Below are 19,513 nucleotides of genomic sequence, written 5' to 3' on the forward strand. Positions count from 1 at the left end.
AAATCTATGTATCCCGGTACTCTGGAAATCTCCCAATCCACCGACGATAGCTGACTGGCTTCGAAGAGTAGACAAAATACGTCCATGGAAGAACTCATACATCAGGCCCATGACTCTTCCACAGCATATAGAAACACTTGGACATGCTGGCATCATTTCAAATCTATGTCTGAGTATACCCAACTTCTCAGCTAAAGATCCTTCTTTCCCCTTATCATACCCTTCTTATGCCATTTCATCTCTATCATATATATATATATATATATATATATATATATATATATATATATATATATAGAGAGAGAGAGAGAGAGAGAGATAGGACTACAACCCATACAGATGGAAGCTGCTACTATAATGGGTTTCTATATACGGTACCCAATACTTAAGAACATATGATTAGGTATTCTCTGGATACCCCAAAAAATAACTTAAGGAATGGAAGATCTAATTCCCTAACTAAATACACACTTCAATGCGCAAAGGTCCTTGGTCCCGTGTTGGCCAATTACTAGGCAATATGGAAAACTCTATTACATAGCATTTACATTGACACAAAATGTCCTCCCATTGGAAGTAAGTCGGATATTATTAAACTCTCTGACGATTCAAAATGGGTCAAATCCTGAAATTAATAAGAAAAATCGATCAATTTGGTATTCCCATCTCATTGGTTGAATGGAATACCTTTATGTATCTTCCTCCTTTAAAGTGGAAGTAAACCCTTCTATTGTTTTCAGTCAAGGAAGCGGCCATCTTGGCCTCTAATGATTCTTCAACTGCCATAATGCTGCACATGTGATCAGTTATGAAACCAGCCATTGGATGGTTTGAAAGTTTGGTTGAGAGCACAGCCAATGTGAAAGTTAGCATTTCCGGCATGCGGAGAATGTAAGTGTTTTTTTTAAACTGGGTTTACTACCGCTTTAATGTTGCCAACTGTTGAACCCTTACAACATATGGAAGGATACGCCTTTATGACATTTTTACACATTTCCATTATATATGCTAACTGTAGTCTTCCTCAACCGCTATTGTATGTTCCAAGCATTTATAATTGACTCACTATGTTGATTATCACCTCTTGTTTTAATTTCTGGTGATTTCACACTGTATCTGACATGTACTGAAGACGTATCTGTATTCCTGTGTGTTATCTTAATAAAAGTTATTTAAAAAAAAAAAAAATTCAGACAACAAGGATTGGTAAACTGCGTTTTTATTTTAACTGGGTTTATCTGTTTTAACGTTACCTGGGGTTAGGAATACAAAAAAAAAGGGGGTGGCGTTTTTCAGGCGCTATTTTTAGCCCAAAAGCGCCTGAGAAACGCTGCAGTGTGAAAGGGGTCTAAACACATGTGCACTATAGGGAAGCTTGTTTACAATCGAGTGGCTTATATGGAATGCATTCACTTACCTTTACTACCAATGTCATTTCTAATACGGTATTTTAATACTTTATACAGATACTGAAGAAAGGGTAGGCATTATCTGGACAAGCATATGTGATTTTCATATACTCTTACTGTAGTTTTTCAATGAGATGGGAATTAGTAGTTAAAATTATTAATTATAAATTAATGTGATGCGACTATTAATACAATTTTAATGTTTGGTCTCTTGCAAATCACATACAGATAAATGCCAACATTGTCAGAAAATCTGATTTGCCTAATACAATTATAAAATGCAGTACAACAGAAAAATACATTTAAATATATATATATATATATATATATATATACCAAAATTATTGGGACACTTGCCTTTACACGCACATGGAATTTAATTGCATCTCAGTCTTCGTCCGTAGGGTTCAATATTGAGTTGGTCCACCCTTTGCAGCTATAACAGCTTTATCTCTTCTATGAAGGCTGTCTACAAGGTTTAGGAGTGTGTCTATAGGAACTTTTGACCATTCTTCCAGAAGCACATTTGGGAGGTCAGGCACTGATGTTGGATGAGAAGGCCTGGCTCGCAGTCTCCGCTCTAATTCATCCCAAAGGCATTCTATCGGGTTGAGGCCAAGACTCTGTGCAAGCCAGTCAAGTTCCTCCACCCCAAACTCGCTCATCCATGTCTTTATGGACCTTGCTTTGTGCACTGGTGCGCAGTCGTGTTGGAACAGGAAGGGGCCATCCCCAAACTGTTCCCTTAAAGTTGGGAGAATTAAATTGTTCAAAATGTCTTGGTATGCTGCTTAAGAGTTTCCTTCACTGGAAATAAGGGGCCAGGCCAACCCCTGAAATACAACCCCACACCATAATCCCCCTTCCACCAAATGATTTGGACCAGTGCACAAAGCAAGGTCCATAAAGACATAGATGATTGAGTCTGGGGTGGAGGAACTTGGCTGGCTTGCACGGAGTCCTGACCTCAACCGGGATGAATTAGAGCAGAGACTGCGAGTCCACATGAGTGCCTGACCTCACAAATGCGCTTCTGGAAGAGTGGTTAAATATTCTCATAAAAAAAAAAATCCTTCCTGTATACAGATCATGCTTGCATGCTTCCTGTATACAGATCATGCTTGCATGCTTCCTCTATACAGATCATGCTTGCATGCTTCCTCTATACAGACCATGCTTGCATGCTTCCTGTATACAGATCATGCTTGCATGCTTCCTCTATACAGATCATGCTTGCATGCTTCCTCTATACAGATCATGCTTGCATGCTTCCTGTATACAGACCATGCTTGCATGCTTCCTGTATACAGATCATGCTTGCATGCTTCCTGTATACAGACCATGCTTGCATGCTTCCTGTATACAGATCATGCTTGCATGCTTCCTGTATACAGATCATGCTTGCATGCTTCCTGTATACAGATCATGCTTGCATGCTTCCTGTATACAGATCATGCTTGCATGCTTCCTCTATACAGATCATACTTGCATGCTTCCTGTATACAGACCATGCTTGCATGCTTCCTGTATACAGACCATGCTTGCATGCTTCCTGTATACAGACCATGCTTGCATGCTTCCTGTATACAGACCATGCTTGCATGCTTCCCCTATACAGATCATACTTGCATGCTTCCCGTATACAGACCATGCTTGCATGCTTCCTGTATACAGACCATGCTTGCATGCTTCCTGTATACAGATCATACTTGCATGCTTCCTGTATACAGATCATGCTTGTATGCTTCCTGTATACAGATCATGTTTGCATGCTTACTGTATATCGGCTAAGATAAAATGGTCTAAGAAGCTCATTTTTATTTGAATGCTTTTTTTTTTTTTTTTAATCACAATAGAGGGGAGTTGGGAATTTAAATGAAGCACCCAAAGGTGCCTCCATCCCGGTAATGGATAAGAAAAAAAGGGAAAATTTGGACTTTGGATGAAGCAATTGAGTAGTGGAGGTAAGTTACAATATAACGTATTTTATTTATTGAATAATCTCAAGACATTAAATCATTGTTAATATCTTATATATACACATGAAGTGTGCACAAAGACTGTAGATAAAAAGGTACATACATACAACACATGATTGGAGTAATGAATATAAAAACATCATAGAGTCTAATAGTAGAGAATAGATAAATATCAGTTCGTATGAGGTATTACTGCGGCATCAAGTAGAGCTCTACGTGTTTCATGGGTATTCCCAATCGCCAGGAGCGGATAAGGCAGACATTCCTATGAAATATATATAAAGGGATGTAAAAAGCTAAATTCTTGGTAGAAGTACTCAAAATAATTTTAGAAGTATAAATAGTTGACCAACAACACTCACCAAACCTGACAACAACCGCAGCGAGGAGTGGCGGGCCAAGGGTCAGGCAAGAATACAAACCCCACCACGGGAGCTGAGGCGGCATAAAGACAAGGATGCAGCATCTGATGGTCATAATTTCAGTTATACCTCATACAAACTGATATTTATCTATTTACTACTATTAGACTCTATGATGTTTTTATATTCTTCGACAGATGTACATATACCATGTGGGCGCATATGCCAGCATTGGGCATGGTGCTATTGGCACGTGCACACCCTCTTGTATTAATCTGCATATTCATTACTCCAATCATGTGTTGTATGTATGTACCTTTTTATCTACTATGTTCAGTCTTTGTGCACACTTCATGTGCATATATATATGATATTAACCCCCCTAGCGGTAATCCCGAGTCTGGCTTGGGTTGGGATTTTACTGACAGGAGCGGTAACCCCGAGCCAGACTCGGGATCGCATCACTGGATACAGGGAGGACACAGGGAGAGTTACTTACCTTGTCCCCTGGATCCAGCGATGTCCTCCGCGCTGTGTGATCGAGCTGTCCTCCGCCCGATTCACAGTGACGAATGCCGCCGAGCTCCGTTCCCTGCGGCATTACGGCGCACGGGAGCGGAGAACGGCGGCAAATTCAAAAAAGTTAAAAAACACACAAAGTACTGTAATCTTACTGTATTAAAAAATGCACACCCCCTTTGTCCCTAGTGGTCTGTGCAATGCCCTGCATGCACTTTTATATTATAAATACAGTTTTTTTCTGCCTGAAATTTGGAGATTGTCCATAGCAACCAGAAAGTGTCCCTTTTCAGTGTTTTAGGATTTGATTACATTATTGAATAATTTTTATTATTCTTTATTATATTATAAACTTTATCATACCCGGGATGTCTGCTAGACTCTGTTTTTTTAACAGATTTAAGAGAGTTATTCCTAAGCCCCTGTACACACGGTCGGAGATTTCGACAACCAAATCCATCGGATTTTGTCCGTCGGATCTTGTCCGAAACTGTTGCATATACACGGTCGGACTAAGTTGTCGAAAAATCCAATCTTTCAGAACGTGATGACGTAATTTCGTTACGATGGGACTACGTTAAGGCTAGTAGCCAATAGCTTTGATGTAGGAATTTGATCTGAGCATGCGTGGCACTTGGTCCGATCAAAATTCTCTACACATGATCGGAGTATGTCCGATCGAACCAGTTGGTCGGGAAATATTTCCAACAAGTTGGAAAATTGGGTCCGACGGATATTCTGACGGAATTAGTCCGATGCATACCACACACAGTCGGATTATCCGACAACACGGTCCGATAGGACACATTCCGACGGATTCTCCGACCGTGTGTACAAGGGCTAAGAATTACAGGACTACAATATAAAATGCCAAATTTCCATGCAAAATAATTGTACCGCTTTCAGAACCTAAAACCAGAATGAATCATACCGCCAGGGAGGTTAATATGATTTAATGTCTTGAGATTATTAAATAAATAAAATATGTTATATTGTAATTTACCTCCACTACTCAATTGCTTCATCCAAAGTCACAATTTTCCCTTTTTTTCTTTTTCTTTTTTTTAAAATCAATTCGTTAATTTGTAGTCATCAGCTCGTAACTGACCCTTTCACACATAACATTTCTTAACCCTTGAGAAGATTATTCACAGGGGCTTTTCATAAGACAAATGGATAAAAGAATATTGGTGCATTGTTGTAGACTCGGTAATACTATCCAATCAGAGTTCTTTGTTCTCCAAGAGAATAAAGAAATTGATTGGTCACTCTGGGCAACAATTTCACTTTATTCATGTTTTTTTGTATTTATATTATAAATAGCCTCAATATTAGGTTTTGGTACTCCAATTATGGGCTTTTATATAGTAGAGCTTTAACCATATTCAAAGGAAATCCATAGCAAGGAAGTATAAAAGCTGCCATTGCTCTTTCTTCCTTATATAAATACTTTCTCTGGGACAGCCATGTGAACTCATTGGCTTCAGCACTTTCTCAATCAAAAACCCTGAACAGGTATGCAGATGGGGAATTGTGACCTCACTCTGACTTCCTTGATCTGCCTGTTTGTCTCCAGGTCAGGATTTAAGAAAGTGTTAAATCCAGAAAATCACCAAATAACATTTTCAGAGGGATGCAGACTCATTTTTTTGTGTATGTGTGTCTTTCCCATAGGCAGCAGTGCTTACCACTCTCTGAAAATCAATCTGTGGTGGATTTCTTTTCAGAGGGCAGTATAGCAGCAGCAAACAGGTGCTCAGGAGGCGAGTCTCCCGAATGCCTATTTTTTTTTTAAATCCCAAGAGAGATTTTGTACTACACTACAATCGTAAGCCAAGCATTTAGTTTGCGGTTGTGACGTTCTCCCATTGATTTCAAAGAGGAGTTTGACAGGAGCTGCCACCTATCAAACTCTGCAGTCCAGGATAAAATTGCAAAAGCAAATTATTGTGGCATGTGTATACAATCAAGTTTAAATGTGACACTGCTGCACCTACCTAATACCTCTTCAAATATAATTGTGCTAATTAGCACAGTGTGTATTCTAAAATGTGTTAAACACCATACAAATAATAATAATAAAAAAATACAAAATACAAAATCAAACAACCTTTAATACAATACTACTGCAATGTTCATCAAACACTTGAAATAGAAATAAAGTTCTTTGTGTCCAAATATAGTAATTCTTGATGTGCCTATTCCATGGAGTAGAGGGCTCAGTAAAACAATATAGAGAATCAATAATTTCCCATCTGTTGAATGTGGCGAAAAGCCTTATAGCAAAAAAATGGCAGGACATGGAAATCCTCAAAATTCGGGATTGGGTTTATACTATAGAAGAAGCATAAAACATGGAGGGTCTGCGATTTAGCAGGGAGGAAGAAAGAGAGGGGCCGATGGACAAGTGGGAAAGTTGGAAGGAGTTGCAAGAAGACGTGGAGGTATGTCGAGGTAATAACTTCTGGAGATTAGGGGGAAGGAGTTGAAACAGAACTTACTAAAGAGAGAGGTAGGGTGGAGACAGGGTGGATGGTGGGGGGGGGGGGGGGGTGGGGAGATCGGAAGGTGGGTGGAGGGGATGAGGAGAGAATAAAATGTACTGCTTAGATGTAAACTCTGTTGCGCAGTTTGTTTTATATTTTTGTATACTGAGATGTGCTTTGATAAAATAAAATAAATAATAATAATAAAAAAACAATATATAGTAATTCATCTTATCTTCCCCCTCTGTTGATCCAATAAAATGATATACACTGTGAATCCCACCACCATTCACTTATGTGCTCATCTGTAGCAGTGGACCTGCCCAATGTCAAGCCAAATAACACCTTTCCCACTTAGGGGTTGCCATAAATCCCACTTGGTTATAATTACACTTCAATTTTCTCCTCCAATTTCCACTTTAGATACTATGCAACACATCCAGTGGGCATGGCCCTTTAAGAGTTTGTGATTCCTTCCTGCAGTGGAGCAAAAACGATCCCCATAGTGCACCAAGCTTCTTAAAACCATTTTGTTTTTTAAAAAATATAGTGCACTTACATCAAGTAAAAGCATAAATAGCATGTAAAAAACATCAGGGCCGTGGTTCTCCTGTCACTTCTGGTTTTGGCTGTCGGTCAACTGGCTCCGCCCAATGTGTGTCATCACGGTCTTGTGACTTCCTCAGGGGTACCTAAATAGCCTTGCCTAGCTGTAGTATTAGAATTTAGGTGGGTGGTCTTGTGAAAGAACCTTTAGTGTAGGTTTACTTCAAGATGTATGCATGTTCTATTCAGTTTACAGTGTATGTTCAGCCAAAACTTATCAAGTTTTTCCTACTATTTGGGCCACAGTTACAAAGATATCCCTTCACTTCCTGCCCTTGTTACAATGGGAGCAGCTAAAACCCCATTCTGCATTTTTTTGCTGAACAAAAATCCATCCTGCACCAAAGCTTTTGGGATGGAGAGGTGCACAGCCATGTTACCACTGCAAAATCAAAAGTACAAAAATGGCCAGCACACCTATAGGTAAAAACCTTAAAACTTTACATTACTGGAGCCTTAGTTGAAAGAGACTGTCACCTTGAGAAGGGAAGCTAAAACGTAGGTGGTTTGGATGCTTTCTATGGGCTAAATATGCCGGTATTGCAACTCAGTAGAGATCCTAACATATAACCTAAACAAAATAATTGTGCTTGCTAAAAAAAATCGCCTTAGTAAATGAACTAAGTAGAAAATAATGTAGAGGACTGCTGCATCTAAACCGCCAATCTGGGTAGGATGTGTAAGAAATGTAAATATAACAATATTCTAGAGTGTGCTATCCTTGTACAAAATTCAATGCATTTCATATTAAACACAATAAAAGTGCATTTCCCATACTCTATATCATATTAACAAATGCAGAAATCAGGTCAATGTGTGATGTGCAAAAATTGTGCAAAAAAAAAAAAAATGCAAAGATTAAGGTGCAATAATATTAATAAATAATAATTACAGCTTAAGCTTTGCATTTTTTTTGCACAATTTTTGCACACCACACATGGGCCTGATTTATGCATTTGTTAATATGATATATAGGTAATGCACTTTTATTGTGTTTATTATGAGATGCATTGATTTTTGCACAAGGATAGCGCACTCTAGAACATTGTTTTATTTAAGAGATCCTAACATATTGATTTCCCCTCATTTGCTGTCTGGATGAAACCGTTGCCATCTGGACAGTAAATGTGGGGAAGTCTCTTTAACCAAGTCCCAGATTGCTGTAAAGCCCATTGGGGGTTCTAAGCTTTCTGCACACGATCCAAAACTAAAACCAAAAAAAATTGTCTGGACATATACTTGACGCCGAACTGTTTAAATACAGCAAATAAATGAATGATGTAGCAGATACGTATTTTTGTCACGTTCTTTAGCTTGGTTTGTAATGCCTTTAAATACAATTTTGAGCACCCACGATGTCTTTGCCATTCTGACTTTTGTACGTTTGAGCGATGGAAGGCAGCGGAGTTCCAAGTATAATTTGCTTAGTAAATAGCCCCCATTTGCCTAGCACACAGTGCTATTTGTACAGCTTCCATCAGCAGCTACATATATCATCTGTATTGTTGATATATTTGCGTGTGAATTGTGCCTGTCGGCCTGTAATTAGGTGTAGGTTTCCCTGGAGAAAGGAGAAACATTTGTAATTTTGGATCTTGGTGCCTTTTAGTGCTCTTCAGCCCTCCCCCAAGCCGTCCAATAAACTTGTCTGCGTGCCTCCACTGTGCTGGGGGGGAGGCGATTCCCGATGGGGGATATACCTAGACCCAAACCAGGGTGAGTGATATGGTATTAAATCCCTGTTGATAGGGTTCAGTGGGATTGAAAGAACTACATGCCCTCTGGTAATTTGCAGTTTGTCAGAGCTGAGCTGACATTTAACTGAACTCAGGGAATCAGCAGGGCAGCAGGGAAAAGAATTTATTCCACTGGTACAATACTGCAGGCACCAGGAGCTCAGCTAATGGCTGACATTCTTTTCAAGGCAGGCAATTTCTTTACAGCGTTAACCCCTACTGGATCAGTACCGTATTTGTTATATTGCCTATTTACTGGTTTGCTCTCACGGCTAACAGACTTGCCAGCTACCGGGAAAGATGATGAATCAGCAATTTCCTAGTCTGCCACACAGGAGATGGCGTTGTGCATTCTAATTAACTTCGGATGACAAGAGCAATGTGCTTATTTAGCAAAATCCAAGAATTTTTTTATACATAAATTAATTTATAGGTATGTTCTAGTGAGCTGTAAAAAAAAAAAAACAAACAAAAAAAACTTTATGCGGTGTCTAGGGTGGTGTAATGCAGAGGAATGCATACATTATTCCTGGGGCACTTGGCAGCAGGTATTCCTCCTTGGTCCATCTTTAGCACCAGAATGTGGATAGCCCATCAACAAATTCATGTATATTGCAGGGTCAGCGTTGGGTAATGGTCCTGAATTGTACATGATGATATCAGCAACAGGCCGCCACATGACTGGAGGAGAGGAGCGGCTTTGTGGGAATGGAGTACCAAAACCAGAAGAGGAGGCAAGTTTGACCAAGGAATAGGGTAAGTAATTCTCTCTATTACATGCCCCCTAGACCAGGGGTGTCCAAACTTTTGGCCTTCCTGGGCCACATTGGTAGAAGAGGAATTGTCTTAGGCCACACATAAAATGCACTAACAATAAGGATAGCTAATGAGCAGAAAAATTCGGACAGATCACAAGTTAACAATCACTGATATCGATAATGTACATATAAAACTTTGTTTTTTTGTAATATTTTTTATTATAAAAGTAAAAGAGGGCAACATAAAACGTGCGCAGTCTTTGTTTTTGATAAACAACTGTATCAATATCTGGTTCGACTGATGTAGTAGAAATTTCAAATGATTTCTTAAGGTGCTCATCAAATATTTTGGTTCTAATTTTGCCTTTTATGTGCTTTATCCTTAGAAACAGTTGCTCACAAACATAGAAGCTGCCGAAAAATTGAAGACATGAATTAGGCACGATTGTAAAGAGTGGAATATTTTTCTTTGGGAAGATAAAAATCCAGTCAAGAAACACTGTCAAATTTTTCAGGAACATGTGTTCGCTAAGTGTAAATGTATTTTTACAAAAAATTCCCCCCAAAAAATCAACATTTTCAAGTAGGTTTACGATTTTGTGTTTGGCTGCCTTCATAGCTGTCTTGGGCTGCATGCGCCCCATGGACCGCAGCTTGGACACCCCTGTCATAAACGAGATAAGTATTAAATTCAAAATATAAAGGAGGGGGGAAAATGAAGTCTTTCTATAGCTGACCAGAGTTCAGTCTTAACATAGAGCTACCAGTTGTTCCAAATTTGGAGGCACTGTCCTTTTGGAACCGAATCCTTCTGTCTCTCATTCCTACTGAGTGGTCCACCTTTTCGGTTTGATGTATTAACCTCTATTTAAAGAAAAAAAAAATACTAAACTGACAAATTTGTTATACAACACTAATTGGTCCATAGAACCATGTAGAACCATGTAGAGGTGTGTACTTTACCTACATACTCTATACTAGAAGGTGTCCTTCCATCCTATCTATACAGGTTGGGTTGTATGTATGTGCAATGTGCGGTAATCTATGACAATTAAATGTAATCTTTGTACTCATTTGACTATAGATAAGAAAAAATTGGGTCAGTTATTTTGAGTTTTTCCAATAAAGTGTGTGTTTCACCTGTGTCTGGCTAATCACTATGAGACTACGGGGTTGATTTACAAATGGAAAATAGACAATTCACTTTGCAGGGAAAGTTGCACTTTACCATAGAATTTGTGGCATAAAATGGAATGTGGAATGTGATGAAAATCTACTTTGCAAAAAAATAACCAGTTTTACGCAAAACAAATAAATAAATAAATAAATATAGCATTTTTGCTTCCACGTGATTGGATTATGGAAAACAGCAGAACTTTACCCCATTCACTAAACTCTGGAGAATATTCTCTTACAAAGTGCAACTTCCCTTGAAAAATGAACAGTCTATTTGACTTGATTGAATCGACCACTATGGTTTAAAATGTAATCAATTGCTCAAGAAGGAAGATTATTGGTTTAAAAATATAAAGTATGTAGGTACCCACATCCTATGGTATCATATACTGAAACAAAGAGAGGGGTGGGGCAGGATTTTCTTGGTACTGTCATAAGACATCACAATGAGTTAAAAATCACAAAATTGTATTACACATGATTTACATTACAAAACAGTAGATGAAACACAGAAAAAGAAAAAAGGGGGTAATAAAATGATCCCTCTTTATGACTGTACTACACCCCACAGTGGGGTCACTTACACCTAGAATATTAGTCCAGGAAAGAGATGTATATGTAGCCAGTCAGACTTGACGTGTTTTGCGGCCGTCCCCTTCTTCAGGAGTATATTTGAGGGACCAGAGTACTATAATAATAAAGAATATAACATCATAACCAAACATCAGTGATTTGTGATGCATTTGATGTCAAAGTAAGAATATATAAATAATTGCTGAGAGATGTGGCCAAGCAACCATTTATCCCAATGGGCAAGTGAGGTCAGCCAGCAGTCAACATGGAGGCACCCAGACGTGGTCAAAAATAGCATCCTTTATGCCTTTCCCGTGCAATTTGTTTCCAAGGAACATGTTACTGGAACACATTTTAAATCTGTCTGGATTTAGCTTTAATTTGAAATATCCAACTGTTCCATTAGTGTAGGCTTCTTCTTTAATGTGCTTGGTAAAGCTCAAAGCTCATTGTGCTCTTCATGCTTTTGTGCAGATGTATTTGAAATGCTGATATTGCAGTATTTCTGAGACACGTTGGCTGCCTAAATCTCTCCAAAATTCCTGCAGTGATATAACTTCATAATGCTTTTCCTAATCCTCATCCTAAAAAAAAAGCTTTTACTATCTAGAAACAGTCAACTTAACCTGAGATCTGCTGCAGGGAGACAGTACTCGACCCAACATTTACAAGCACCGCTTCCAACTGTACTATATAGGGTATTACATTCAAGCGGTAATGAGAAATGAATAATATTAAACAGAGGTTTTCCATTCTTCCCTATGTTCTAGGAGAGGAAAGAGGTACAACTTTTACTACACTTTGCATAATTAAATCATACATTTATTTTACAGGTTATGGCAGAGGGTAGTATGTGCAAGGCAGGAGTGGCAGAGGGTAGTATGTGCAGGACAGGAGTGCCAGAGGGTATTAAAGCAGGCGCTATGTGCAAGAGAGGAGTGTATGGGGAGCAACAGAAAACAGTGTGTACAGGAGAGGAATGTGGTGGGTATGACAGTGGGCAGTATAGGCAGGAGAGGTGTGCAGAGGGTATGACAGCAGGCAGTATGTACAGGAGAGGAGGCTGGAGGGTATGACAGGAGGTAAAAAGTGCAGGAGAGGAGTGCAGAAGGTATGAAAGCAGGCAGCATGTTCAGGAGACAGGTGCAAAGGGTAGGACACCAGGTAGTATCTGCAGGAGAGAGGATTAGAAGGCATGACGAAGGTTTGATATGCAAAAGAGAGGAGTGTGAAGAGAAGAGAGGAGTATGAAGGTTTCACAGTGTGCAGAATGTGCAGGAGAAGAGTGCAAAAAGGGTGATGACAGATAGTATGTGTAGGAGAAGAATGTGGAGGTTAGGACAGCGGACAGTATGGGCAGGAGATGAGTGCAGATGGTATTTTGGCAGGCAATATGTACAGAAAAGGAGTTTGGTGGGTATGACAGTGAGCAGTAAGTTCAGGAGAGGTGTGCAGAAGGTATGACCACAGGTAGTATGTGCAGGAGGGGAGTGTGGAGGGTATAATGGGCAAGCAGTATATATGGAAAATGAGTGCAGCATGTGTGTGTGGCGGAAATCAGGGGAGGTGTACAAAGTGTGTCTTGCCTATAGTCAAGCAGTATGTGCAGGAATGGACTGCAGAGTTTATGACAACAATCTGCATGTTCAAGAGAAGAGTTTGGAGCTTGAGTATGACAGCAGATGGTATGTTTAGGAGAGGGGTACAAAAGGTATGACAGCAAGCACTATGTGCAGGAAACTTGTAGGGTATGACAATGGGCAGCATGTGCAAGAGAGGAGTGTAGGTAATACAGTGGACCTTATGTCATTATGTGCGGAAGAGAAGTGTGGAGTATGTGACAGTGAGCAGTATGTGTAAGAGCTAAGTGCAGAGCGGTGACAGAAGACCGGGCCACCGCCTGTAAAAGAGCTAGAAGAAGGCGCGGTGGCCAGGCAAGAAGAACCGAAGAGGGGGACAAGACCCCCGAAGTCGGAAGAAGAGGGTGGCGGTGAAGAGAAAGCCGGGCTCCTCCGCTAGCAAAAGATAGCGGAGGAGTCCGGCAAGAAGACCCCCGAAGACGGAAGACCCCCGGAGCTGTGCAATAAACTATTTTAACCCTTGTGTGTTGTGTTTTTTTTTACTTACAGGTGAATGGGTAGGGGTACATTGTACCCCATACTCATTCACATAGGGTGAGGGGCCGGTATCCGGGGGCCCCCTTATTAAAGGGGGCTCCCGGATTCCGTTAAGCCCCCCGCCCGCAGACCCCGACAACTAAAGGCCAGGGTTGTCGGGAAGAGGCCCTTGTCCTCATCAACATGGGGACAAGGTGCTTTGGGGTGGGGGGGCCGCGCGGCCCCCCCTTCCCCAAGGCACCCCCCATGTTGAGGGCACGCGGCCAGATACGGCTCAGGAGGGGGGCCACTCGCTCGTCCCCCCCTTTCTTGGCAGGCCGGGTAGCGTGCTCGGACAAGGGTCTGATGTGGACCTAGGGGGGGACCCCCACGCCGATTTTTCGGCGTAGGGATTCCCCTTTAAGTTCATATCAGGTGACGGGGCCAGCGACGCCTCCTTCGCTGGCCCCGGCTACCTGGAGACGCGCCCGGAGAAAAGTCCTTTCATTTCAAAAGTACGGCGGACTGGCAAACGCACAGCCGGATTGTCCGCCGAAATGCGAGTCCCGCGGGAAGATTGGAGTGCAAAAATACTTTCTAAGTCCGCCATACTTTTGGGTAAAAAAAGTCCGCCGGAGGCTACACACGGGCGGATTGTCCGGCGGACTTGAGTTTGCTGGACTTTTTTACCGGATTGTTTGATCGTGTGTACGCGGCATTAGATTTTATGAGATTAAGGGGAAAAAAAAAGAAAAAGGAAAAAATATAAAAAATCGGGCAAAAGAAAATCGGCATCATATATCGGTCATCGCCCGCTGCGATTTCTAAATATCGGTATCGGCCAGAGAAAAACCCATATCGGTCGACCTCTAGTTGTCACATTAAAAGATATAATAAAATAAAATATTTACAAAAATGTGAGGTGGTGCACTCACTTTTATGAGATACTGTATATATATATATATATATATATATATATATATATATATATATATATATATATATATATATATATATATATATATATATATATATATATATATATAGTATGTGTGTATATACATACATACACACGGTATATACTGTATAGAGAGAGAGAGTGAGAGAGAGAAAACGATGGTTTGGATTGGGTGGCTATCATCTCATGTGAGTTCACCATCACCTCTATGGTTTCTCTTATGCCGCGTACACACGACTGGACTTTCCGGCAGAAAAGGTCCGACAGTCTTCCAATAGACTTTTGACGGAGTTACGACGGACTTCCGAATGAACGGACTTGCCCACACACAAACGGACCGAAGTCCGTTCATTTTGAACGTGATGACGTACGACAGGACTAGAAAAGGAAGTTCAATAGCCAGTAGCCAATAGCTGCCCTTGTGTCATATTTGGTCCGTCGGACCAGCATACAGACGAACGGTTTTCCCGATAGAAATTGATTCCGTCGGACAGATTTGAAACATGTTCTATTTCTAGGTCCTCAGAATTTTTGAAGAAAAAAGTCAGATGAAGCCCACGCACGATCGTAATGTCTGACGGAATGATTCCGGTGGACCTTTTCTGCCAGAAAGTTCGGTTGTGTGTATGTGGCATAAGTCTAATTCATCTACCCACCAAAGGAGATTTTACAGTTTCAAGCTGGCTTCACCAAGTCATAATGTAATACAGTAATGAGCACTTTCCTTCCTTCTCAGAAGTTTAAACGTGTTTACTCAGCAATCATTATCCATACATGTCTGGACATGCTAAGAATGCTCAGCATCTTTGGCTGGTTTAATACTGTAACCAGGACTCAAGGCTGCCAGTGCCGGGGCTGGGAGGAAAGCAAGCATCTTCCCAAGAGAGTCACACAGATGTGTATGTCGTGTACTGAACTGCTGCAAAGAGTCAAACTGTGTAAGTAAGCTTTCACCCCTGGCTCTGAATCACTGGTACAATCAATTGCAATCCCAAGTACCCAGTGGGGGGAATTTACTAAATCTGGAGCACGCAACATCTGAAGAAGCTGCGCAGGTTAACCAATCAGCTTCCATCTTCAGCTTGTCCAGTTAAGCTTAAAGAATAAAAGCAAGAAGCTGATTGATTGCCATGCACAGTTTCTCCAGATCCAGTCTGCTTCAGTACCAGTAAATTCCCCTCAGTGTGTTCTTTAACATCTTAAAGTGTAACTAAAGGCATTTTTTTTGTAATACAGTGGAGAGAGATTCGTAGTTTTTTTTTGCTGTCTGTGACTTCAGTAGGGAGATTAACACTCTCTATTTGTCCTGTTTACACCAAAAGTGAAAGTAAAAGTAAATGAAATCCAAAATGTTGGGTTGTCACCAACAGCAATAGAGGAGAAATCTTCCAATGGGGACACAAGTTCTGATAACCCTGGAAGCAACAAGAGATTCTCTAATTTTGGAGGGATTTCCCTCTCCCTTCCTGTTTTTGCTTTGAGACAGGAAGTGAAGAAAAAATCTCCCTGCTCGATTAAAGTGGAACGTTAGTCAGAAAATTAGGTCCAGCTAGATCACTTCATGCAAGTCCCTTTAGCAGGTATAGCTGTAAAACATTAAAAATAAGTGCCTATACTGTTTTAAAATCCAGTAATACACTGTCTCACCCTGCTGTGCACATACTCAGTTGCTCTTTATTGTTTAACACTGTGCTGAAAATGTAGAGGCTTATCTGCTGACAGCCTAAAGATCTGCTGACAGCACCCGCGATCGCTCGGGGCACACGGAGAACCAGGATCTGTGTGTGTAAACATAAACACACAGTTTCTGGTTCTCTGAGGGGAGAACAAACAGATCGTCTGTTCTTACAGAGTATAAACAGCGATCTGTCATCTCTCCTACACAGTCCCCTCCCCCCTTCAGATAGAACACACAATAGGCCACCCCTTGATCGCCCCCTAATGGTTAACACCTTCACTGCCAGTGATATTTTTACAGTAATCAATGCATTTTTATAACACTGATCGCTGTAAAAATGCCAATGGCCCCAAAAATGTGTCAAAATTGTCCGACGTGTCCGCCATAATGTCGCAGTCCCGATAAAAATTGCAGATCGCCACCATTACTAGTAAAAAAAAAATTATAATAAAAATGCCATAAAACTATCCCCTATTTTGTAAACACTATAACTTTTGAGCAAACCAATCAATATATGCGCATTGCATTTTTTTTTACCAACATTTTTTAGGAGGATACATATCAGCCTAAACTGAGGAAAAAAAATAGTTTTTTTATATATTTTTGGGGAATATATATTATAGCAAAAAGTAAAAAATATTGAGTTATTTTCAAAATTGGCGCTCTTTTTTTTGTTTGTAGTGCAAAAAATAAAAACACCAAAAAAAGCTCTATTTGTGGGGAACAAAAGGACGTCAATTTTGTTTGGAAGCCACGTTGCACGACCGCGCAATTGTCAGTTAAAACTAACAGTGCTCTGGTCAGGAAGGGGGTAAAATCTTCTGGGGCTGAAGCGGTTAAAATTACTCTTAGAAAAATGGGGGGTTTGGCCAAGATTTTTGGAAATGGGTCACTTCTCTACACAGAACTCCCAAAGGCTATGTTCAATATGCAGGATTTTGCTCCCTCCTCTTTGAAATAGGCAAAGGAACTAGGAACGGCTGTACCCTCTAACTGACAGACTCACAATATTAAGAATATGTGGTCTCCCTGGGTCAGCCATTACCTTCCAAAAGACCTGGGCAGGTTCCTGCTGCTTGCCTAACAGGGTTTTATGTGAAACTCGGCCAAGGTCTGTTGGCTTCCCTGAGAGCTCGTTCACTGGGGAATCTTCATCCCTCTTCCCTCCTTTTCTTTCTTCTCTTTCTCTCCTGATTCTTTGGTTCAGTCCTCCCCTAGCCGCTTCTTAACCTCCCTGGCGGTATGATTATTTCAGATTTCTGATGCTCAAAGCGGTACAATTCTTTTGCATAGAAATTTGGCTTTTTATACTGTAGGTCTGTAATTCTTAGGAATAACACACTTAAAGTGGTTGTAAACCCTTAAAACCAACTTTGACCTACAGGTAAGCCTAGATTAAGGATTACCTGTAGGTCCAAGTAATATCTCCTAAACCTACACGGAGATATTTGCCGAAAGACAGGCTCCGCCGTAGACAGCGGCGCGCAGGCGCACTGAGTGCGCCGCGGTCAACAGCGATATGCCGCGAGTGGCGGCTCCCGTGCGCATGCGCGGGAGTGACGTCATCGTGGCTTCGCCGAATGACAGCGGCGGAGCAGCGAGACCCACAGAGAAGATGGATGCTCCGGACTACAGGGGACAGCGGTGACATCGCTGGCTCCTGTGTCAGGTAAGTGACACATAATGGACTACTATGCGATGCATAGTAGTCTATTATGCTTTACCTTTGCAGGGAATGAAAATGGAAGTAAACCTATCAGGGTTTACTTCCTCTTTAAATCTGTCCAAACAAGATTCTAGTAGACATCCCGGGTATAATAAAGATTGAAACACAAAATCATAAATTATAATATCATAAATAACTATAAATAATTATAACAAATAATAATATAATTATGATAAAAAATTATTTAATAATGTAATCAGATCAAAATCACTATCGCTCAATTCTGCAAGTGATTCTAATTTATTATCGCTGTTTTCTAGCTGGTCTAAAACCGCTTTTGATGTTTTGGCCGCTATGGACAATCTCCAGTTTCCAGGCAGAAAGAACAGTATTTATAATTTAAAACTGCATGCAGGGCACTGGACAGACCACTAGGGACAAAAGGGATGTGAAATTATTTCATACAGTAATGTAACCTGTAAGATTACAGTGTACTGTATTTATAGTGTGTGTTTCACTCTTTGAATTTGGCACCGTTCTCCGTCTCCGTGCGTCGCAGCACTCGCAGGGAACGGAGCCCGGCACTGTGATAGATCGAGCGTAGACACAGCCAGTGCACACTGCAGGGAGACATAGCAGGATCCTGGGGACAAGGTAAGTGACTGTACCTAGATCATGTGATGCGATCCCAAGTGTGACTCGGGGTTACCGCTTTTGGTACTGAAAATCCACCCCGAGCCAAACTCGGGAATACTGCCAGGGGGGTTAAGTTAGTCATCCAGGTTTCTTTTTCTTGCCTCAACATACTTCTTACCTGACACCACCTATAGCAGTGGTCATCAACCCTGTCCTCAGTGCCCACTAACAGGCCAGGTTTGCAAGATAACTGAAATACATCACAGATTATATAATTTGCTGCTCAGTGATTGCAGTATTCTACTCTGCATCTCCCCAAGATAATACATAAAACCTGGCCTGTTAGTGGGCCCCGAGGACAAGGTTGATGACCACTGACATATAGGACTGTTGGCCCTCTAGACTTAGGAAGGAGGATCAGCAGTAGGACACTATATGAAACTACTTTATCAGTACGGGAGGGTAGTGTTAGCCCTTGTACACACGGTCGGACATTCCGACGGAAAACGTCCGATCGCACCGCGACTGTGTGTGGGCTTCATCGGACTGTTTCCGTCGGAATATCAGACGGACAACGTTTTAGAGCTGGGCTATAAAACTTTCCGACAACATGATCCGATCGGACTTTGTCCGATTGTGTGTAGAGAATTACGATCGGACAAACTGCCACGCATGCTCAGATCAAATTCCTAGACCAAAGCTATTGGCTACTAACCTGAACGTAGTCCCGTCATAACGAAATAACGTTGTCACGTTACGTACGAACGGATTTTCCGACAACTTTGTCCGACCGCGTGTATGCAACACAAGTTTCGGACAAAATCCGTCGGACAAAATCCGACGGACTTTGTTGTCGGAATGTCCGACCATGTGTA

General features: G+C 41.0%; 1 long non-coding RNA gene across 1 annotated transcript; it reads left to right on the plus strand.

The window, feature by feature from the left end:
• Positions 1-8,955: 8,955 nt before the first annotated feature.
• LOC143933287 (uncharacterized) lies at positions 8,956-10,998 on the plus strand. The gene is made up of 3 exons (XR_013263080.1): positions 8,956-9,077; positions 9,716-9,853; positions 10,242-10,998. It is a non-coding gene; the product is annotated as an uncharacterized LOC143933287 (long non-coding RNA).
• The last annotated feature ends 8,515 nt before the right edge of the window (positions 10,999-19,513 follow it).

Source organism: Lithobates pipiens, unplaced genomic scaffold (assembly GCF_037356315.1).
Source record: "Lithobates pipiens isolate NorthernLeopardFrog02 unplaced genomic scaffold, aLitPip1_a1.2 Scaffold_27, whole genome shotgun sequence".
NCBI classification, from domain to species: domain Eukaryota; kingdom Metazoa; phylum Chordata; class Amphibia; order Anura; family Ranidae; genus Lithobates; species Lithobates pipiens.